Source organism: Delphinapterus leucas, chromosome 19 (assembly GCF_059928025.1).
Source record: "Delphinapterus leucas isolate spDelLeu-1000000601 "Yukka" chromosome 19, BTC_Dleu_Yukka2, whole genome shotgun sequence".
Taxonomy (NCBI): domain Eukaryota; kingdom Metazoa; phylum Chordata; class Mammalia; order Artiodactyla; family Monodontidae; genus Delphinapterus; species Delphinapterus leucas.
The window spans coordinates 67,493,156-67,516,577 of NC_143147.1; the positions used below are offsets into that span (position 1 = coordinate 67,493,156).

At 42.0% G+C, this 23,422-nt stretch overlaps 1 protein-coding gene and 1 pseudogene across 2 annotated transcripts in view; one reads left to right on the forward strand and one right to left on the reverse strand.

Moving 5' to 3' along the window:
* KCNJ2 (potassium inwardly rectifying channel subfamily J member 2) overlaps positions 1 to 4,731 on the reverse strand; it is a 404,418-nt gene extending 399,687 nt beyond the window's left edge. The window contains exon 1 of one of the 2 annotated variants that reach the window (XR_016389076.1): positions 3,760 to 3,955. The gene's annotated coding sequence lies outside the window, so the exon portion shown is untranslated. Of the gene's footprint in view, positions 1 to 3,759; positions 3,956 to 4,627 lie in introns of those variants that run through there. The other variant, XM_089901706.1, reaches the window with a different exon arrangement.
* LOC149746804 (uncharacterized) lies at positions 1,115 to 12,601 on the forward strand (annotated as a pseudogene).
* Positions 12,602 to 23,422: the final 10,821 nt, after the last annotated feature.

A 23,422-nucleotide genomic window follows, 5' to 3' on the forward strand; every position in this document is an offset into this window, starting at 1 on the left:
TCTCCTGTATTAAAGGGGTCAATGAACAACAGATGGACAGGATCAGAAATCTGTCGAAGCCCTGATGACGAAGACTCCACTTTTTCTTTCTCCCCCCAAGCCACATTCAGATTAAGCACTTAACAGAACCACTGTTCAGCCAAGCCAACTGCAAACAAAGAGAGCAAATCATTGATCTGTTTCGGGCACCCCCTTAAAGAGAGGCAAGGTGCATTGTCTTTGAAAATGTCTTGTTACAGTCTTTTCACTTCTCCCTTTTTATCCAAGTTATTATGCAAGAATGCGCCCCAACACATTTTTCCTGAGATTAGTCATCTGTGAAAATTGCAATGTGTGTTACACTTTGGCAGCTTTTGACACCTAAGTGTGCCTGATTTGAAAGTGCCTTTGAATTACTTTATAAAAAGAAGTTGCTGTGCCTTCCCAGCCTTCCACCTGCTTCAATGTTTTGTCTGCTTCCCCATGAAGTTTGTACTTGGACAAAAGAAACAAGACTCCTATTCCTCAGGGTTCTAGATCCTGGACACGGAAAGAATTTTTTTAAACAGTGATTTCAGCTCACTCGGCCCGTATGAAGTTGCCAAGCATTTCTACACAAAAACAGAGATCACAACATGACACTGAATGCAGGTGCATTTTCCAAGAAGGGGGGGCGAGGGAGGCCTCATTTAAATAGTGCTTGTATCCCTGAGCTCTGTGTGACTTCAGAATCTTATAAGCTGACACCAAGAAATTCCCTTTTCATGATTCAAAACAATCCTTCCATCTGAGTTACCATTAGGGCCCATGAGTAGACAGTCTCAAATTTCTTCTGACTTATTTCTGCACTCTTTCCAGATTAAAGCATAACAACCATATGAAATCTAAAGACTGAATTACGACTTTCCAAAAATCTTGACCCCAGGACATTAGCTTGAATTCCACAAAACACACACTACCAGCTTCCTACGAATAGCTTTCCACATTTAGAATCTTGAAAAGAGCCTGTATCGAGCAACTATTATTGTCTTATTTCCATTGCTAATGACAGAATTTGTTCCATATGTGGAGCATCATTTAGAAATTCTACCATTTCTGCCTGGAGAGGGGGGAAAAAAGGATTTTTTTTGGCAAAATGGAAACTTTTGTCACTTCCAGCAGGTATGCTCCAAAACAGATTTACGTGTGTATATGTGCGCACACACATGATGTGCATTCAGACTCTGGTGGAGCTGACGATTACCCTCTCACACCTGCCAACGTGTGAGAGGGTAATTGTCTTAATATTCCGCTCTGAAGAACGTCTTTCCTATTAACCTGCCCGCATGCCTGAGCGGCCTCAAGCAACCAGAAAACTTCCTCGCCTGCGCTTCTCACACTGAAAATCACCGATTCATGAGCATCTGGGAAAGTACTTTAATTAGGAATAGGGCTTTCGTGTAACTTCATTTTAGGGCTCTATTCTTGATACGTTCTTAATTAAGAATAGATGAAAATATCACGTGATTGGAGCCCTCGATGGGCACAACTCGGGAGAATTGATACTCGGGTTGATGAACAATGTGTAAATTCCCCCGTTTTCAGCTAAAGTATTTAGGGGCCTGATGTAAATGTAACAGACACAGATCATCATTTTTACCCAGGCTATAACCAATGAGGTAGAAAGTATTCCTGGGAAACTGAGAGGCTACATGTGGTGCTCTTCATGTTATGACTATTTATAGGCCGAGCCAAAATGAAGCATAAGCAACGGAAAAAAATAGTTCAGGGCTTCACTCTCAAGGTAGATGTTAAAGGAGAGAGAGCTGTGGATCCACATACACGGTCGAGGAGACAACACGGTGTAAATGAATGCATCCAAATCATTTTTAACATAAAGGAAATATTCCCAATACGGAGTATAAAAGAAGAGAAACATGTAACCATGAAGAATAAATGAGAATAAGTGGGTCCCCTCATAGGGTCGTGGCGTGGAGCAAATAAGAAAGTTTCTAAGGAAGGATAGGAAATAAGGATGGTAAAAGAAAGTGCCCTGGGATGAAAGAGAGGTCGGCTGAGTGTCTAGAGAAGCTATTCCCCTGCTGACGCCATATAGACCGGCTTGAGTGTGCTCTGGGCACACTGTTGCTATTAGAGCTCTAGGCTAGCAAAGCAACCTCTCAGAGGCTCAGTAAACAGAAGGGAGGGGGAGGGGCGGTAAGGGAGGCGGGATACCCACTCGTCTACGTGAGCCCTATAACTTTTACACCCAACAATGCAGGTAGCCTCACTCAACATGTGCACATGCTGAAAAATATACCTCTTTGGCCAACAAAAAATATACACTAAAAAGAAAAAAGCTTGAAACAGTCCGGCTGCTCAGGTAAAGACATGGTCAGACTCCCATGCTACTCAAAAGTCATACAAGGACTCTACAGCTAACCAGGGATTCTACAACCAGAAAGTCTGAAGGAAGTAGAAATAGCGAGTGTGTGTGTGTGTGTGTGTGTGTGTGTGTGTTTTAACGCCACATTCACAAGAGCTCGGAACAAATATCCCTATGGAGAGCAATAATACAAAAGGAAGTGCCAGCAAATGGGGAGGGGGAGGGGCTGAAAGTAAAGTGACATGACCTTGACCCCAACTCTCACCCCTCCCACCATCCTTAAAGTAACATCTCTTACTCCTGAGCCTGGGGATTTTTCCGGATAATGGCAAATATAAATAAAACACTTGGCGCAGGGTTGGAAGCGAGCAGGAAAAAGCTAGCAAGTGTACAGGTAACATACAGCAGACACACAACAGCGGTTAGTGAGAGGAAATCTGACAGCCTACCGATTATTAACGCGAAAAGAAAACAAGTGGTACAAAGCAATATGCACTCCTCGCATACCCAAAACACGTTTCCAAATAATGCCTTGTTTCCTAAAAGGTAAATTCTGAGTTTATGAAAATCCCCAGGTTTCACAGGTATTCCAGTTACCATCCTACTGATAGGATTACCCAGACACAGACGATAAACTACCCGTTTCCTATCTCGATTTTTTTTCCAACTGTCATGATGACTCTATGTTATGATGCAATCTTTTGCAGAATCAAGTCGTTTGACCACTATGCTTCCCTGAAACCACACTGTCTTCCAATTTCGGTGTTAATATTATTATTACAAAGAATAACAAGTTGCTCAGGGGAGAGTGACATAGGATGTGAAAGTTTTGCTGTCTTCCGGCTGAAATCCAACGCGAGCTCCCGCTCTCTTCCCCAGCAAAGCAACTTTGAGACGCTCGCTGGGTTTGGTACTCGAAGCTACACTTGAAGCAATGACAAAGGGGCGGGGGTGAGGGGGAAGACACCAAGGATCCAGATCTAGCGCTGCGTCCCCAGGTTTGCCAAAGTCTGAGACCAGTACTCTAGACGCACCCGCTCCCCCCTTTTTTTCCGCTTAGAGCGAGAGCGAACAGAGGCTCCCTCGCCCTTGTCTCCAAACTCAGTATCTCGCTACAGCTGGTGCATTGGAAGTTATGAGCACAAACAGATGCTGCAGAGAAATCTGTTTCTATTGCTCAACTGTTCCAAGCATGTCTCAGTATTTTTAGCTCTGGGGGTGTTCTGGTGCGCGCACAAGCTCTATAGGCATGGTCTGGGACTCCGGAGCGTGGGTGAGCGCTAAGGCAGAGTGACAGCTGGGCACCTCTGGGGCGGCGGGGCAGGGGAGGGTCGGGGACGGCAGCCCGAGTCCACTCCCCGGGACGCACAGGCAACGAGAGGAAAGGAGGGAAGAAAACACACAGCAGCCCTTACCTGTTGCCGGCGCAGGAGCATGGGGACATGGCGTGGAAGTGGGGGGTTACAGAGGCATGTAAGATCCAGGAGTTTGTACAAGCGAGCGAGCCAGGGCGAAGCAGCATTCCCAAGACCCAGCTTGCCGGCGCCGGGCGGGCTGCGCGCTGGCCGGGGCTCCAGGGCGCTCTGAGCTTTCCTGGGCTCTTTTGAGGCGTCGCGAGCCACCGGCCCGCCTGGCCCCGCCCCCGGCCGCGCCGGCCAATCGCAGCGCGCCTGGCCCCGGGGACCGCGCGGGGAGGGAGGATGCTGCGCCCGCGGCCGCGGGGCTGCCGCCGGGGAGAACCTGCCGCCGCTTCCTTCCCGTCCGGCCCCGCCCCCCTCCACCGCGCCCCAGCCGCCGGTCCGGCTGCGCAAGGGAGGGGGAAGCTGCGCCCCGGCCCGGCCGGCAGCAGGTGGGAAGCTCCGCGGCCGGGCTCTTGCGGCTGCCTCGTGGCAGCCTGGCCCTTGGGCAAAGCTTCCAACCCCTTCGCCAGCCCTACACTTCCCCTCTTCTGTCGTCTGTGGCTGCGGGGCGGGGCGTGCGCCCCCAGAGGCTCGCGAGGTGCCAGGGTCCGGGAGAAGCGGTGGCAGCCGGGGAGGCTTGCATTTCAGCCTTTCAGCCGGGGCGCGTCTTCTTCTCCCTTCACCCCCCTCCCACCCTCTGAATCCGCCCGCCCCCCACCCCCCACCCCCCCAGGACCAGCGGTGCGCTGAAGAGCCGCGAATTAAACGGGGAAAGGGACCGCGACCGGCTCGCAGAACCCAGCGGGATTCAGACGCGCGCGAGGGTTGCAGCTGCCTGGGAGAAGAAGCTATCCCTCCTCCCGGCTCTGGGTCAATTACTTACAAAGCGCCTAGACTGCTCGGAAGGGTGAACCGCTCGCTCGCTCTCGCAGGGCCCGCCCTCAATCTCTGTCTGCACCAGCGCCCGGCACGCTCTGCTGATCTAAAATCAGAGCAATTAAAGAGTAATGAACTCTCTGGAACGGCGACTCCTACAGACACTCAGCGCTGCCGCGCATCAGCGCCTCCCCGCCCTCCTTCCCAGCAGCCAGGCAAGAGCATGTAGACCCTTTCCAGAGACCCTTTCAGAAGCTCCGTCAGCTTCAGCGCGAACCGGGTGTGGACCCTGGAACGTTACAGATTAAACCGTGTGTGTGTGTGTGTGTGTGTGTGTACTTTGGTGTCATAACGCAGCTTTGCTCTTAAAGGATATTTAGGAGTCCCCAAGTTTGAAATCCGTGTGTGTGTGTGTGTGTGTGTGTGTTGAATGTGCATTTCCTCAAGCGATCAAATGTGTCTTCCGCGCAGTTTATTTAAACCTCTGAAAGGCCTCCTAGAGACGCCAAACTACTTCAACAAACTAGCTCGTATTCTGGGCGGCACAGCCCGGCTGGATTTGTGCGTATGGGAGAGTGAAACTGACACTTCAAGGAAAGGGTCTGCGCCTGGACCCACCTCCGAGCCTCATACCCGCACGCGGCCCCTAGGAGGTGCTGGTGAAATACGCTTGGGTTTTGCAGATCGCTCTTAATCCTGCCTTAGCAAGTGGGCCACTTTTCCTAGCACCGAGGAAGACGCTGAGATTCAAAGGGTCTGGAACAGGTTGCGCGCAAGGTGTCTCTCTGATAGCCAAGCGCATTGCTGTTTCATTCCATTTGCTGAGGGTACAGTAGTCCGAGCCCTGGTACCAACTGTCTTGCCTTTTAAAGTCCTCTCCGTGGGAATAATGCTTCACACGAGGGAGGTCTAATTTAACCTGTGTTAAGCCAAGTGTTATTTATAGACCGTTTGGATCAACTCTGCAAAAGAGAAGGATGTATAGAAAGCCAGGCTGTAGCCTAAAGCTAAAAGAGCCTGGAGACAGAGGGGCTAACTCTGCATAACCAGAGGACAGAGGATGAGGTACAGCTCACTGCACTGCAATAAGCTTCCTCTGAAATGGGTTTCCTCATGGATTTCTTCTAAGGAACAGGCGGGAGAGGTCCAATTAATCCTTCAAAGCATATTAAACCTAAATGGAAAGAGGGAGAAATTCATCATCTATAGATGTTCTCTTCTCTACTATGATTCAATCTATGTATCTGTAGATGGCTAAGAATTTTCCAAACCACAGGAATTCAGAGAGGCAACACTCTTATTTCCAGGTAATGAGCTGTAGTTCAAAACCAGTCACCCAGAAAGGGATGCCATTTCTCTGCAATTAGGATTGAAATTGTTCTGCTTTAATATGCCACTCTAAGTAGACTGAATACACCCCAGGCCAGGAAAGTTTCATATGATAGGAAAAATCTTTAAAGAAATGAATGCAAAGTTACAAGGTTATGGTTGTTTGTATAAATTTGCTGATGGGAGGGGGGCAAATAAATATATGTATTTATCTGGGCAAAGGGGCGTCTTTCTCATCAGTGTCACTTTCACCTCCCATGTAATGCTATGCGGCGAGGCTTATTTGTTGCAGTAGAATATTAGAGAAAAGTTGATTATTTTAATAAGCAGCTTCCCAGTCTGAATAGAATTTTCACCTTAATTATTTAGCTAAATAAGGAAACATGAAGGATTAAATTTTGTTAGTAACTGAAACTTTGTAAATTCAGGATAGCATTGATTAACTCTATTGCTTCATCTTATAAAGAAAAAATATAAATGTGCATTTTAATTAATGAGAGAGACTTTTCACTACGTCCCTAGTAGGAAAATTCTAGTGTTCCAAAACATTCAGTGCTTGGGTAAATATATTTTTTTGGAGCGATGCGTGATACAGATTCCTCTAGTCAGAGTATATCTTTTTGGCTGAATCAGTCCTTATTTAGCAAAAAAGTCCCCGTTAGTTTTGGACACCAGTGCAGCTGAGTGTTGGGGTCCATCTGTGGATTAAATTTTTCCAAGGAAGTGACAATTATGCTCTTACTGATTCCCTCCATGGTAACCACCTATAATATTAAAGCCAAATATTAGTCACAGTCTAGATCTGCAGTCAGATTATGAATGGTCGTGTGACGCAGGAGGAGATTGTTTCACGAGGAACATAAATCTCTCCTTTGCATTTATGTAAAGATCACCAGCAATTAGATGTATTTTCAGGTGTCTGTTAACCATCTATGCAGCCCAATTTCATAATGATAAAGATGAAAAACTCCTGTTATTTGCATCTACTAGGTAGTAAGAACCACTTACTAGTCTTTGCAGTAATAATTAATAATCATAAATAAATAAGTGTTATGTTGACCTGAAATGTAGACAGGATGCGTTTGCAGTCTGCTGCTATGAGGACAAGCCATCCACTAGGGTATTTTAAGCCACTGAATGTGATCTGTTGGGAAACGGCTTTGGCAATCTCACTTACTGCACTGGTAAGATTTCATCTCCATAATAAATTCAATAAAGGGTAGTAGCTACTTGCTGAGTAGCTACTTTGTACTTTAGCTGTGCGCCAGGTGAGATAGGAGACAGAAGAGCCCTAGGAGGAACAGTTCCTTCTCTTTAAGAATTCACAATCTCTAACTGAGAAGACAGACAATGCACAAGTGAAATGACTAAATGACAAGATAAGGCAGCCTCTGATTAAGTGCTACAGTGGATTTGTGAAAAAAGGAAAATCTGGAGAATGTCTGAGGAGTGTAGAATGAAATGGATTAGAATTTATGGGGAAGTCTTTAGAATGGAAGACAACACGTGTGACATAATAGCTTGCATAGTTGTGTTAAGGATGCTGAGAGCATACCAGAAGACATGGTTGCCCCTCACTCAGATTTTGTCCATAATGGTATGCCCCCGGCTCTGACTATATGCGTGTAATTGTGTTTATAAATTATAAGCTGCTTCTAAGAATGGCATGTCCTTCCTGCATGCCACTGCCTGCACAGTTTCCTCTAAAGCAGTGGGATTTAGTCCGCAAGACTTATTTGCCATTTGTCACACACAGCGATGATGCCTAACTGATCTGGCAGACCTGGGAACGCAGCATATCACATAATGCAGTGGTCCCCAGCCTTTTCGGCACCAGGGACCAGTTTTGTGGAAGACAATTTTTCCACAGACTGTGGAGGGGAGGGGCGGATGTGCAGGCGGTAGTGCGAGCAATGGGGAGCGGCTGTAAATACAGACGAAGCTTCGCTCACTCACCCACCGCTCACCTGCTGCTGTGCAGTCCAGTTTCTAACAGGCCACGGACCAGTACCAGTCTGTGGCCAGGGGCTGGGGACCCCTGACATAATGGCTTTTCTAAATTGAAATTTGTTTGATTGGGAATTATCTTCCCTTATGTAATGTATGTATCCTCAGACTCTAACTGGTTGCCCCTGTAGCACTCTGTACATAGTTCTAGTATAGCATATTTTGTTCCTCTCATGCTGTTACAGATATATTTTTCCCTGTATTTGTCTCCACCTACCAATGGGGAGCTTTTCAAAGTCTGCTGCCAGGTCTTTTTTTTTTTTTTTTAATCCTTATATCCTTATTGCCCTGCACGTGGCCAAGTAAATAAATCAGGCTCAGTAAATGGCAGTTAAATGATGAAAAGAATGAAAGTGACAATATTTTTGAGTATAAGATGACTTTTGAATAATGACTCAGTAATAACTCATTATAATAAACATAAGCTATTTCATTTTTACCTGCAATCGCGTGGGCCTATCAGGATACCATAAGAACAGTGTCTTCTGCATTAAATGACCCCAGACTAGCTTATTTAAGCCTTTCTGCTTGTTTTTCCTTCTTCTCCATCAGTGAGCCTTCACTTCTCATTTTTGCTTCTGCCAGCGTGCCTTGAATTTACCAGGCTGTCACTGTGTTCTGTCTAATTTGTTGATTCTAATATGCACTGGGCTGAGAAATTATGTAACCAAGGTTGTTTAAAAATATATGCAAAGTAAAAGTAAATATGATCTAAAGGGCTTAAAGTGGATGCATATTTTTGAAATAGTATGAGCATATGCTAAATTTGGAGTTACCTTGTTTTGGTCAGTTTCCTTTTTGGATAAAAAAGCTGCAGGATATGGACGTATGACATCTATTTTAGCTTCTCAGAGCACTTAAATGCTTCAGACCTTGTATTTGCTGTGTTAGGAATAATTGAGAAAGAGCTCTGGAAAAGTAAGATACCTGTGTGTTTGCAGATATGCATATGTTTATACATTTCTGTACAAGAAAATCACACACTCATTTGTGAGAAATCATTTGAATGCTTACTCTGTCCATTAAATATATCTTTGTTTTCCATCAAATACGTTAAAACCAACAACAGTAAGTGGGATGGTTCTTTAAGAAGCTCACACTTCCAGAGCAGCTGAGTTATTATTTAGTAAATTCTCTCTGTTATGCTCTGGAGGCCTTTATTTATCTCATGTGGGTGAGACAATTACACTCTGAAAATGCCGTATTCATCTTAGGGCCAGACCCTCACATTACTGTCATTCTTAACACAATGATTGTGATGATCATTTCATTTGTGTCATCTGTGGCAGGTTAGCACTCTTAGAGGTAATATTCTACAGCTTCGGTTCATTCCCTTTTAACACAGATGGTGGTCCCTTTGACCTGATAGCCCTGCCATAAGATGCATGCAACTTGGCTTTTTCCACAACTAACAATAACAACGACAAAACAAACAACTTCGCACGATCAATGCTCCTCACTGTTGTAGACATTTAAGGAAGGTGCCACAAGCTACAAAGAAAATGCAAAGCATATTTTGAGTAATGTCAACAATAGTGTAATGACAGTTTTGAAAGAAAGTTTACATACATACCTGAATATCTAAGTTTGGGGGTATGGGCTTTAACAGTTTACGTGTGTGGGTTTCTAAGTGTAAAGTGTATTTAAGTCTTTTTTTTAATTGTCAAACAATATATGCCCGTTGTGAGACACGTACAAGATAAACATTACAAATATAGAAGAATGTAGGAACATACAGAAAATAAAATAAATTCATATTCCCACCATTATACTTTGGTTATCTCTTTCCCTTTGTCCTATAGTTCTGTTTCTATTTTTATATCGTTATTTTTCATAATTTTAAATCAATTGTGTCATACTTTTTGAAAAATGAGTACCAAACTTTTTATATTTAAGCATTTGTCATGTAATCAAAAACCATTTGTAGGCATATATTTTAATGTTTGCATATATTTTATTTCCATAATATGTATGAACCATACTGTAATTAATCATCACCTATTCTTATGCATTTATATTCTTTTCTCTATGCTCACAAGGATGCATTAACTGTCCTTGTAGATTAATGTTTATCTTCATCTCTTACTGTTTTCTTAGAGTAGGTTTCCAAATTTGGAATTACCGGGTCAAAGGGTATGATCTCTTTTTTTTTTTTTTTCCAGGTACTATCAGAATTGATTGAAAACCTAATCTAGGGTTTGTGAACTTGCATGGGAATAAATTACATCTTTATTTTCACTCATCTCTAACTGAAATTTGGCATGTTTTCCAATTGTAATGTAAGCAACAAATCACAGTAATATTAGCATGACCTTGACTTTGTCACCAATACAAATCATGGATTTTTCACATCATGCTGGAGTCGTCGTAGACATTTCAAAATATCTTTCAAGTTCAAAACTACTTCAAAATTATGGTACTTATAAGACCTGCTGCTAGATCTTGTTATTTAATGTATTACTAAAAGAGGCATGTATATTACCATATTGCAGGTTTAAAAAATATTCTAAAAGCTTTATTTTAATATAATCGGCCTCCCTTGCAATCTGACATATTTCATTTGATGCATTTAAAAATACTACTCTGAGAAGAGGTCTGTAGGTGTCACCAGTTTGCCAAAGGGGCTCATGTACAGAAATCCATGCTTGTCATGATGGTAGCAACTCCTCCTCAGAAGCCTCAAGGGCCAGAGCTCTGCCTGGAGCTCCCCTTTGCCAAGACAAATCTCTCGAGGAGCAAAAGAACCCTCACCTCAACTTTGGGTTCTTGCCTTCTGTTCACTCGGACTAAGCTGACACTAGTGAAGCTTTCCTTTCAACTGACAGTTTGTTTCTTTGTGTGTGTGTGTGTGTGTGTGTGTTTTTCTTAATTTATTTTTTATACAACAGGTTCTTATTAGTTATGTATTTTATACATATTAGTGTATATGGGTATGATCTCTTACAACTTTTTTTAAAAATTGCAGTTCTTTCAAATTATATCCAGTGCATTGATTTTCAAGGATGTTCTAAATTATGACCTTGACAATGGTGATAGCACTGCACAGTGGGGAGAATTTGGGCTTCCGGTCAGCCTGATACGATTTGTAACATTGATCTAGCTAGTTGTGAAAGACTGTTACAGAGATTAGAAATAATGTACATGAAATCCCTGACCCATAGCAGTCACTTAGACCAAGTAGTTGTTTACACTACTACCGCGGCTACCGCTACTAAGGGTGATGAAAATGACAAGATGAGTCAATAACTTAGTTGGAAGAATAAAATATTTTATTTATTTATTCATTTATCTATTTTTGGCTGCGTTGGGTCTTCATTGCTGTGCGCGGGCTCTCTCTAGTTGCGGCGAGCGGGGGCTACACTTTCTTGCGGTGCGCGGGCTTCTCATTGCGGTGGCTTCTCTTGTCGTGGAGCACGGGCTCTAGGCACGCAGGCTCAGTAGTTGCAGCATGCGGGCTCAGTAGTTGTGGCTCGCAGGCTCTAGAGCGCAGGCTCAGTAGTTGCAGCGCACGGGCTTAGTTGCTCCGTGGCATGTGGGATCTTCCCGGACCAGGGCTCGAACCCGTGTCCCCTGCACTGGTAGGCGGATTCTTAACCACTGCGCCACCAGGGAAGTCCCGAGATATTTTAAAGAGATATTTTTACACAGTAAATCTTTAAATAACATAGCCGTCTATGGCAGTGCCTGATTATGTGCTAAAATCATAAATGAAGAGGTAAGTAACTGAGGCATTCAGGAGCACATTATAGCTACAGCTGGACGTATAAACTGGTGTTAGATAAGGGAGGAAAGTAAAGTGAATTTTCCAGTTGATGGTCAGCATTTGTATAAATTCACAAGTAAAGGGATATTAGGATTGAACAGTAAATTTGGGCCAGATTTTAGACCCTTAAGCATGAGAAGCCGACACTTTCGACAGAGAGGGATCCACAGATGAGTGAGTAGGAAGATAAGAGATGTAAGCAGGACCGTTGCAACATTCAACTGACTGTCATTTCTTCCGCCATTGCCTCTGGCTGCAGCCCTACCATGTGATCTTTTGTTCTGTTTTGTTTTGTTTTTTATATGATTTCCCAAGTCCCAATTTTAATTTATTAAGAAACAGAGATATAGAAATTACGTTCCAGGAGAGCTCCTCGTCTGAATGGAAGCTGCAGATGTGGTTTCAAAGCCTGCTGATTTCACATCCAGAGTTTCCTCCTCTACTTTCTGCAGAATATAACATTTCATAGCCTCTCTGCTCAGACAAATCTAGAAATCATAGAATAGGACTTATATTTTTCACAGACACTTAGTAATTCCCCCAAATTATTCTTACCCTGATTACAGTATATAACGTTGGGCCTTTTACTCCTCATACAGAGCCTAATTCCCAATGTTTGGCTCACTTTTCACGCTGTGGGAGGATTTCTTCCATGTTAAAAATAAATTTGATCAGTGTCTGAGGATGTGATTGAAAATTTTCCTCCTTCATTGACCAGTTTCTGTACTGCAGGCATAGAACCTCAAATCATATCTAATTCCAGGCTTTTGATAAAGGTATGTTTTAGTATTCAAACCCCTCGTGTATAGTTGCAAATAAATAAAACATGTATCGTAACTATGCAAAAATAAAATGCTTGTATCCTACTGTTGACAATAACACGAATGACAAATGATAACAGAACAAATAACATTAATAGCATTATATGACTATGAAAAGAAAACCCAAGTTATGTCACTACTCACCTTATAGGTGCTTAATATTTTAATGTACTGATTAGGACCAAATCCAGATATTTCTTCTCCTGCGTGTGGATTTGAGCTACATCCAGCTATTTCAAATGTTACAGAAATTCAAATGAATTATCACTATTTTATAACTATCACTAACAGGCATTTTAGAAAATTGTTTCCATGGTTAGCAATAGAGAAACTCTGAATTTACAACACAGACTTAAATTCTGTTCCTAGTGTTTCAGCTTCAGATCTTCTTATCACTAAAGAAGATCTCATTTCAAAACTTGTATTTATACCAGAATCTATTCCTTTACAGGGTTTGCATAACTGAGTCACCAAGTTATCCAGGCAGGAACTGACATTACAAGTAATGCTTTTTTGTAACCTGATTGTCATTTCCCTGCGTGTAAACTGAAATATGTGTAGACTCACACTGTACCTGTTAAGTCAACTTGGGGAAAAAAAAATCAGTTAGGAGATTGAACCTCTCATATGTGTTAACACAAGCTATAGTGCTTCCAAAAAAAAATCCTTGAAAAATAACGATATATTTCCCACTTGGGCAAAGGACAAATCCCAAAGCTATTGCTCTTAATGTCTATTATTTTTATATAAAAATGTGGTGCCTCCTCAGTACAGGTTTAAGTAAAGGAAGGAACGTAGTTAATAAATTAATTGGCAGAAAGCAAATTCAGAGTTTATCTAAACATTCAGACACACACACACACACACACACACACAGTTATATCTGTTGACATAATGATGACACGCCTAAAAACCTCCTAAGAGCTTGAAGACAGCTGAATTTTGACTTGTAGTTGCTTCAGTCTGACAGAAGAGCTGTAGTCAGCATTGAGACTACATTTCTCAGCAAATTGCTGTCATGATTCTGATTTTATGGTGTTCAGAGTTCAGGTGTATCTTACAATTTACAATTTTAAAAAAATCATCTACTCACCCGTTGCACCCATATTTCTTATGTGTTAAAATACCAAAACTTCAAAGTAGATAGCAGCAACTCTCTCAATGTTTTTCGACAGTAGAATAGCTATAAAGCTCTGAGGCTAAACAGCTTCAATATTTCCGTACGACACTAGCTAAGTATATGTATCATAAGGAGTTTCCTTAGGAGAGCAGACAATAATGAAGAAGGTTATTTGTATTTTCTTGCAGAAGTTATCTGAACGTCTGCCTGGTCAAAGCATCATTTAGCACGAGAGAGTTAGTCACCGACGCCATACCCATCGTTTCAAGACCCAAGCAGTGTCATGGGAATTTATGCAAGGCTCTTTAATACTGGGCTCAAAATGCAGCAGCGCTCTTCCCTAAGTGAATTAAGCACAGAAATTAGTTTACCCCTTGCTATGTTCCTTCCTCATGCATTGCTCATCTTCAGTCATTTCTTTTCTCCACGGTCTGTACATTATTTCAAATCCCACCAAAAAGGCAGGGGCTAGGACCCCAGTCTAGCCGGTAATCAAGGCAGAGTGCTCAACAGTGTATGATGATCATAATTGAGTATTTGGTTCATCTCTAGAAATACAGCTCAGGATCGGTGGGATTCCAGCTCCACAGGACGCCTTGAAAAGCATAACCTACAAAGCAACATGCTGGAGAAAGTACCATGCACACTTGAGAATCTAAAACACCAACCCATATCCTGCAGGTGAGACAGTCCAGTCCGCAAACAATTCATTTTTAAAATTATTCCTCCGTTAGGGAAAGCATTCTTTGCGAATTGACTTACAGGCCGGGACATCAAACCGAAAAAGAAAGAAAAGACAAGAAAACAAGAAAGAACCCTAGGCCTTGACAGATGCTCTGTTCTTTCTCTCGTCTCCTGAACCCTCTTCCAAGTCTCCATCTGAAGGCAGCCTGACCTGCAGCCCGTTTCAAGCCACATAGGAACTGGAGGTCTTTCCTACAAAAGATTTCACCCCTAACTCCTTTGCAGACCCCCTCAGACCAAGAAAAAGTTTTCTCACAGGATTGATTTTAAGAGTGTCTGAGTTCATGCTTGAAGCAAATTTCATAATTTCCTTTCTGTGCAAATACCAAGGTATTTATTTCTCTTACGTAATTTCCAGGGAGTCAGTTACATGACCTGACTTCTATTCTGTTGGTCCACTGAGGGGCCTTACCGTCAAACAGTCACCCTTGGTGAGAACGTACCCAAGGACTGATCTATGACTGCAAAGGAACTTAACAATTCCTGGAAGGAAAAGGGTTAAGCGCCAGTAAAAACAGCATAAATTTACACATGACCTAGTGTGATTACACGTTTATTCTCTTCCTTGCAAGGGAGTAACAATGGCAACCCCCATAACTAATGCTTCTGGTCTAAAAACCTTCTCCCTAAAGGAACTGTTTTTACCCACGTTAGATGATCTCAACAGCCTTCTCGTTAGAAGGGATCTCTAGACAGAGAGATGGACTTGCTGGTGAGTTTTCTTTCCAAAGGATCTAAAAGATTCATTACATCATGGGAAAATCATCTCCACTATTGGGCTGTAGGGAGTAGCCTCATGTGATTGGTTTGTGACGGTTTGATTCTGACTGAAAGGTACTAGAATTACAACTGCTTTGCCCCAAACCTAACTTGCTAGGAAGGGAAATGGCTTGAGTAGCCAGAGGACTTGGCTTCAGAAAGAATTATGGGCAGATAAGCGTCACTGCAGTGGTTTAAGTTAAAAAAAACAATAAAAAAACCTGGCTCTGATAATACTGCTTTTCATCAAGCACCACGCTCTGCTTTCTTTCTGCGAAATATGGGAAGAGGATTGTCTAACAGGGGAAGAGTGTTTGGGGAAAAATGGAGGACCCCAGTTTGTTTTCCTTTATTGATGAGATCAAATGCTTCAAAGAGTGAATGAGACAGATGCCAAAGTCTGCCCTGTCTTCACCCTGCAGTGGAGGCTTCCCTAGATGAGCGAGCGCATTGCTGCAAATTGAGCTTTCGGCGGGGGCGGGGGGGGTGGTTTACTTAGACCAGTAGAAAGTGGGCAGAGCCGGAGTGGGGAGGTAGGGGCAGCCTCTCCCTCGCTCAACTCACATCTCTTAACCGTCCACCAGCCCCCTTTCCTTTTCCCTTTTCCCTTTTTCCTCTAGGGATTTTCCATCAGCTGGAGAGCAAGGACATCGGTTGTCACAGTGATGAGAGAAGTTGCACTTTTGCCCTTGGCCGTGGATGCATCTGGGGGCCTGTGTTCATGCAGCAGCGACTCAGGGGACACCCTGCCAACGCAGCCCTGTTCTCTCCCTCCCCTCTCCTCCTCCTTCCTTGCTGTCTGCACACAAATTCCTCCAGGAAAAACGCTACAGTGTTTTTCTGTAGATACCTAGATATCTAGATACGTAGATCTGCAGAGACCTAGAGCTGGTCTTGGGGACTTTTGAATACGATTGATTCTACATAGTATTCAGTCTTAGAAGTCCTGATGAAGAACTGAATTAAAACGGAAAAAGTAGCAACCCAGGGAAAAATAAGGAAACATTCAGAGACAGAGATCCTTCGTTGGAAGGTTTTTCTTTAAAAATCAGTTCTTCCAAAAATTCTTTGAGTGCAGGGATTACCCTGGCACCAGATATGGCCAACTCCTAAATGAGTTCTCCCAAGCATATCCTCCTTCTTTTGTTCATGAAAAACAATATAAGATTGAACCTTTTTTATGGGAGATTATCTGCAGCAAGAAAATGACCCAGAGCAGAGATACACACTACTTGGTAGGGGAATATCTCTGTATTATAAGACCCATAGGAAATAAAGCCTTTCTGCGAAACCTGGGTTTTTCTAATATTTTCAATCTAAATATTATCCTTCCCATGGTCATAGAACAGGGGTCTGCAAACTACAGCCCCCAGGCCAGACCTGGCTCCTCATGTATACAGCCTGTGAGCTAAGAAAGTTTTTATGTTTTTAAATGGTAGGAAAAAAAAAACAAAAGAAGAAGAATACTTTGTGACAGTTGCATATTTTATAAAATTCAAATTCTGGATTTATAAATAATGTTTTATTGGAACATAGTCATACTTATTTGCTTACATAATGTCTCTGATTATTTTTCTGCTGCAATGCAGAGGTGAGAGGATAAGGCAGAGACCATATGTGGCCCACAAAACAGAAAATATTTACTATTTGGCCCTTCACTGAGAAAGGTCTGCTGACTGTTGGACCAGGATGATGCTATGGAGTGTAAGAGCAAGCTGAGTTGAAAGGATGGGAATGCTATATCCCTGATACTCTGATTCTAGCAGGCTGAATCAATTTCATCGAAGGGGCTGTTTAACTGTTGAGGCCTCCTTGTTAAAGTGGTGATAGATGCTTGGAGATTTATTTTCAGATTAACTATGTAATGATTGTAAGCTATGTATTCAACCACCACATATTTTCTGTTGAAACTCATTATCGTTGATATATTTTGATCAAATTTGCTTCCACATTAAAATTAAGTGGCTTCCAAGTGGGTTCATAAAATAGAGTTAAGGTTACTATTAATATCAAGCCTTAAAATCAGTGAGTGTCAAAACTGATTCCACAGAGGTTGAGTACATTTGGACCTATTTTTCAACCTTGCTTATCTTCTTGATTTTGGTAAATTTAGAGCTAGATTGTTTCAAGCTTGCTGGTCTGTAAAGGGATCTGAGAGTCTGTGAAACCACCAGGTAATTATTTACCTTTGTGTTGCTTCAATTCAACCAGTCTTTAATTTGATCTCATCAGCTATCATTGTGTGGCACTTAAGAGCGTGTATTGATTAAAAAACAACATCAAAACAACAAATAATTGAACAAATTGGGTTATTTTGCAAATCCCGGTAAATTTCCTCTAGGAACTGAAGTCCAAAGTCACCTAAAACTTATTCCTCCTAGACATTTCTAAGAATTCATAGAAGTTTGGTCTTTTCTCCCTGAGGCCCATTAAATGTGCCTATAAGTCTAATTTAATCCTATTCCATAAGAGTTAAATTCCCTTTAATATCAAAAGCTCAGATTAAAGATAGATATAGGGCTTTTGGACTTCTGCTCATTTGAAAGTTTTCTTTAAAAGGAAGAGAAAGCGCAGCCCATTCCATTATGAATTCCCCTGCCCCTGGTTTTGTCATTGCACTATGAACAAGACGCAATGCTAAACCCACAGGCAGACCCTGAAAACCAGATTCTAACATGTGAAAGAAAAATCTTCCTAAAAATCTTGATTTTCAGCGAGCTTGCTTCTGATAGGTTTGTCACGGGACATTGTTTTTTCCTTAAGAAAATGACATAGTCATCAATGGCTGTACTTCCAGAGAGAACAATTAGCCGTTCAGATTACGTGGCATAGGTGCACACATTTTTAGAATTTGCCTCTAAGAGTCAATTAAAGAGAAACCTAACGGGGAGGGATCGAATAGGAAGATGATGGTATTTTAAATATAATAAATGATTGTATTTCATGAGGAATTCCACAAAGAAAATGCATCAAATATTAAAAAGAAAGAAAGCCAGCTCATTCCATTGCAATGGAATTTTCAGTTTCAGAATCTACTCTAATGAAATGAAAATGATGATATGAATTACCTCAAACAATAGAGGATTCCCCCAAATCCATTAAATTTAATACCAAAATTTTTTTATTTGAAAAAGGGAGTTGAGTGATCTTCGGGGTTAAATATTCATCAAAAATTCATGGACAAATTAATTGTCTTTTTTTACCCTGAAGAGGGAGTTGAACAAGGTTCTCTCTAGAGTTATTTTTGTGTGGTATATTTGGCCACACTAAAATGGCATAAATTGTACTTTATTTTATTGGCTTTCTTACCAATTTGATCTACTAGAAATAAAATTGTTATAGTCAATTTTTAAAACTCCTGCATGAACTTCAGTCCTCTGGCAGTCATATCATTTAAATGACTATAATATAAACACAGTTCAATGAGCGTCATTACCTTGGTTCTCCATGCCTTGGGGGGTTTCAGTTCTATGACATTCAACATGGCTTGATTATCTTATTTCTTTTCTTTGTTTTTGCACCGTTACTTTAATCTGATGACCTCTGAAGGCTGACCTAAAGGTGTTGTTACTCCTATGACATTATTATGATCACCATCATTGTAGTTTTCAGTACAGAAAATGCTAACTTAGAGACCACTGCCTTCTTTCTTCATCGCGAATAACTGTATGTGCATTTAAAAACAATAATGTTGTGTCTTTTCAACACAATGTTCTTACAGGAATATGGAGTTCCTTCACAGAGGCTCCTGGAAAGACTAAACAGACTGGCAGCCATCCTTGCAAATAATCAGAACACAAGAAGGTAGTGCAGTGGATATTTTCAAGAGTGTTCCCTTTGTCAATAACCATACCAGCAAGTTTTTGGAAGCCTCCCTCTTGTTTACAGATTATGATCATGAACAAAAATCAAAGATTTATTCTAGTGACCCGACAAAGCATTTTACGTAAACTAAATATGAACATGCCCCTCATTCAAATATTGAATTTAAGTAGCCACAAAATAGCCATTAAAATAGAGTTTAGTTTACATCACAAATGGCTACTTTTCAATACTTCCAAGAATACACTTTGCACATGCCCTTGAATCAACACGGTCATGAGTACCCTGATATAAACCCAAACACAGCTTTACAACTACTTCATTTATTAACAGAGACACCTGTTCTCAGATGTGACTCCATCACTCTCTTTAGAACACTTTGAATGAAAAATGAACTTATTTAGTTTTTATGTTCTGATAAATTGATTGCAAATAACCCTATTAGATATTAAGCTTCCTTAACTGTGTGTTCTATAAGAGGGAATTTTAAAAGCATGAAAAATAAACTTAGAAGTCGAATTTAAAAAGACTTTTTTTCTAAAAGGATATCAAAGAATAGATCCCAAATGAAGGCAGCACCAAACTCATTAAGGACTCTCTCGCCTCCCTGACTCCAAAAAAGTGGACATGGAAAAGGTCCATGGTGGAGGAGTCTACAGCAAGGGTATACAGCTGGGTATGCAGTTGCCTTTAACTGAAAGGCCCAGTTTTGATATTATACACAAATGTGGAAGCAAAACATCAAATCTAAATGGAAAAACAATAAGTTAAACTATCGTGAGGACAAATAAATGTTTGAAAGTTTCGTTTCTCAGTTGATTGTTATTCGACCCCAGCATTGACCCAAAGTAGCCAGGTGGCCACGGTTGCAGAACAAACAGACTCATGGTTCTCCAGCTCACGCACTCAGCCCTCAGCCCCTTTCACTAGGCTTTGTTACTAACCAGACCCCTGGGCTAGGAGAGAGTCCCAACACACTTTACACAATCCCCTTCCACAGCTGGTTGTATTGTATGACCAAACAGAGAGAGAGAGAGAGAGAGATGGAGACCTGGCAGATTGCAAAGCGTCAGAGTTATCTTCTCTTTGGTATATTGATGTGGTAGTACGTCCTTCTTGAGCCAAAATGGTAATCTAGCTGCTAACTGCTAGATCGTCACAATTCCTGTTTTAATAGCAGATCAGATTCGTTATCTCTGTTACTGAATCGTGTGAGTGCATGTGCCACTCACAAAAATAAAGCATGTTAATTTGGAAAGCTGGACTTTTTTAAACGGATAAATTCTTGGGAACTAAGCTTTATAGTAAATGTTCTAGATGAAGAAAAACACACAGTCATGCTGGCTAATGTTACTTTATTTTTTTAAAACTTTTTATTATATATTGAAGTGTAGTCGATTAAGAATGTTGTGTTAGGGCTTCCCTGGTGGCGCAGTGGTTGAGAGTCCGCCTGCCGATGCAGGAGACGCGGGTTCGTGCCCCGGTCCGGGAAGATCCCACATGCCGCGGAGCGGCTGGGCCCGTGAGCCATGGCTGCTGAGCCTGCGCGTCTGGAGCCTGTGCTCCGCGACGGGAGAGGCCACGACAGTGAGAGGCCCGCGTACCGCAAAAAAAAAAAAAGAATGTTGTGTTACTTTCAGGTGTATAGCGAAGTGATTCAGTTATACATACACATATATCTACTGTTTTCCAAATTCTTTTCCCATTTAGGTTGCTATATAATATTGAGCAGAGTTCCCTGTGCTATACAGTAGGTCCTTATTATCTATTTTTCAAATTTATTTATTTATTTTGGCTGCACCGGGTCTTAGTTGTGGCACATGGGATCTTTAGTTGTGGCATGTGGGCTCTTAGTTGCAGCATCCTTAATTCAATCCCTAGTTCCCCGACCAGGGATTGAACCCGGGCCCCCTACACTGCGAGTGTGGAGTCTTACCCACTGGACTACCATGGAAGTCCCTATCCATTTTAAATATAGCAGTGTGTGCATGTCAATCCCAAATTCCATAACTATACCTCTGCCCCACCCTTCCCTCCAGTAACCATAAGTTCCTCCTCTAAGTCTGTGAGTCTGTTTCTGTTTTGCAAATAAGTTCACTTGTATCATTACTTCTTTGAAGATTCCGCATATAAGTGATATCACTCGATATTTCTCTTTCTCTGTCTGACTTACTTCACTCAGTATGACAACCTCTATGTCCATCCATGTTGCTACAAATGGCATGATTTCATTATTCCTTTTTTATGGCTGAGTAATATTCCATTGTATATATGTACCACATTAAATGTATGACCACAAACCTCAGAGGGGACTTTGGGACGGCTGGCGATCCTATTCTATTTCCCTAGTACATTCACACCCCTGGTCTCTGAGATGAGGGTCTGAACATTTTCTATCTCCACTCAAATCTCTAATACCTTTTACTCTCAGCTGATTCCCTTGCTTCTCATCACACTGGGGGAAAAAAAGCAGCAGAGAGAAGATAATGTCTTCAACTATCAGCCCTCTCTACCCCACCTTGAAACCCACTTCTCCATCTCTACCTGGATATGTTGTTTTCCCTCCTGTACCTGTGGCTCCGATGTCACCCTCCCTCCACTTGTAGACGAGAGATGCCACACTCCTCACCTATGCAAAGACTCTACTTCTTTATCTCCTCTCTCCTATATCATCTATTTTTTCCTCTCTATGGGATCCTACCCATCTGCTCATCAACATGCTCAATGACCTCCCACGAACACAAGAAAGAAAAATGCAAAGAAAGAAAGAAGAAATGCAAAGCTTGCCTTGACTCTGTCTTTCCCTCCAGCTATGATTATTGCACTCAGCTTCTCCCTTGTCTATCAAAAGTTTTCTAAAGTTGTCCTTACTGTCTTACCCCTTGTTCTTCACTGAATCTCCTCGAGTCAGGCATTTACTCCAGACAGACACTCAAGTCCATGGTCAACTCTGTTCTCTCACATGTGGTGTCTAAGCAGCATCCATAGTCAATCATTTATTGGATCCCTTTCTTTACTTGGCTGTTAAGTAACCACTCTTCTCTGTCTTTTCTCACATCTCATGGATGGCTCCTTCTCATCCTCCCTGAATGAGTTTCTTCTGTGTCTCTATCTCACAATGTTTCAGCATCCCTGGCTCTGGTACCCTACTCCCCAGGCTCCATTCAGTTCCTGGCAGAGCTCATGCAAGCCTATACCTTTAACTTCAGATCTACGCAGAAAGCCTCCAAATGTCCATCCTCAGCCCTGACCTTCTCCCACACTCAAAACGCATGGATACACAACTTCCTACTGTCTGTTCCCACTGGAGTGTCAAATAGGCATCTGAAACACAAAACTGAACTCTCTCCATTTTGCTACTTCCCCAGATTCTCAAACTTGTTTCTGCGGTAGGGCCTTTGCACTGGTTTGGAATTCTATTTCTGCAGGTATCCACATGGGCTACTTTCTCTATTCCAGGTTTCTGAGAAAGTGTTATCTCAACTGAGAGGCTTTCCCTGACTGCCCTACCTAAAACGGTATCCATCCTCTTGGCTGGGATACACACCTTTACTCTTTTTACATAGCACTTAACTATGCCTGGCATTAAATGATGTATCTGTTTCTTTACTTTCTGTCTCTCCTACTAAACTGTAAGTTCCATAAGGGCAAGATTATTTTTCTGGTTAGTTCATTATTGCCTTTACAGTGTCTGTGAATGACCAGACACAAGGTAGACACTCAATATGTGAATACATGAATTAATGAATTTTAGAAAAATCAGGTACTGTGACTGAAAACTTTTATCTCACTGACTGCAATAATCCTAGACCTGGAAAATATATAGATGATAGATAGATAGATAGATAGATAGATAAAGGAAGGAAGGAAGGTCAAAAAATAGAGTGATGGTTTAGAATGAGAATCATTGTTCATTGCCACAGCACTGAGAAAGTACATAGAGTTAGAAGGTATGGATCAGGTATGGGTTCTGCTTTTTAATTATGGGATGCTAGGCAAGGTGCTTTCTGATTCTTATCATTTCATTGGTAAAGTGCTTAGAAGAGCTGCATGGGAGATTTTGGGCTTCTAGAGTCCTATGAGACCCATGCCTCATTTATGGTGACATTATATTTCTAAGTGAGGCAGCACTGCAACATCTTATGACAGGGATTTGAATATTGAGATCTTTTTTCAGACTGTAAAAATAGAGACAGTCTCCAAGCGCTGAACATTTCCTCTGAGCTGCTATTGTCTCAAGTGCTTTTGCAGGCAACTCGTCATTTAATTGTCACAACAACTTTATGAGGTAAGAACTTTTAGGCCTATTCCACAGATAAGGAACCTGAGTTGGAGGTGGAGTACTGTCTGCCCTCTGTATCTGAGGGTTCCTCGTCTGGGGATTCAATCCGCGGGGTATGTGTGGGGATGTGGGACCCGCAGACACCGAGGGCCAAC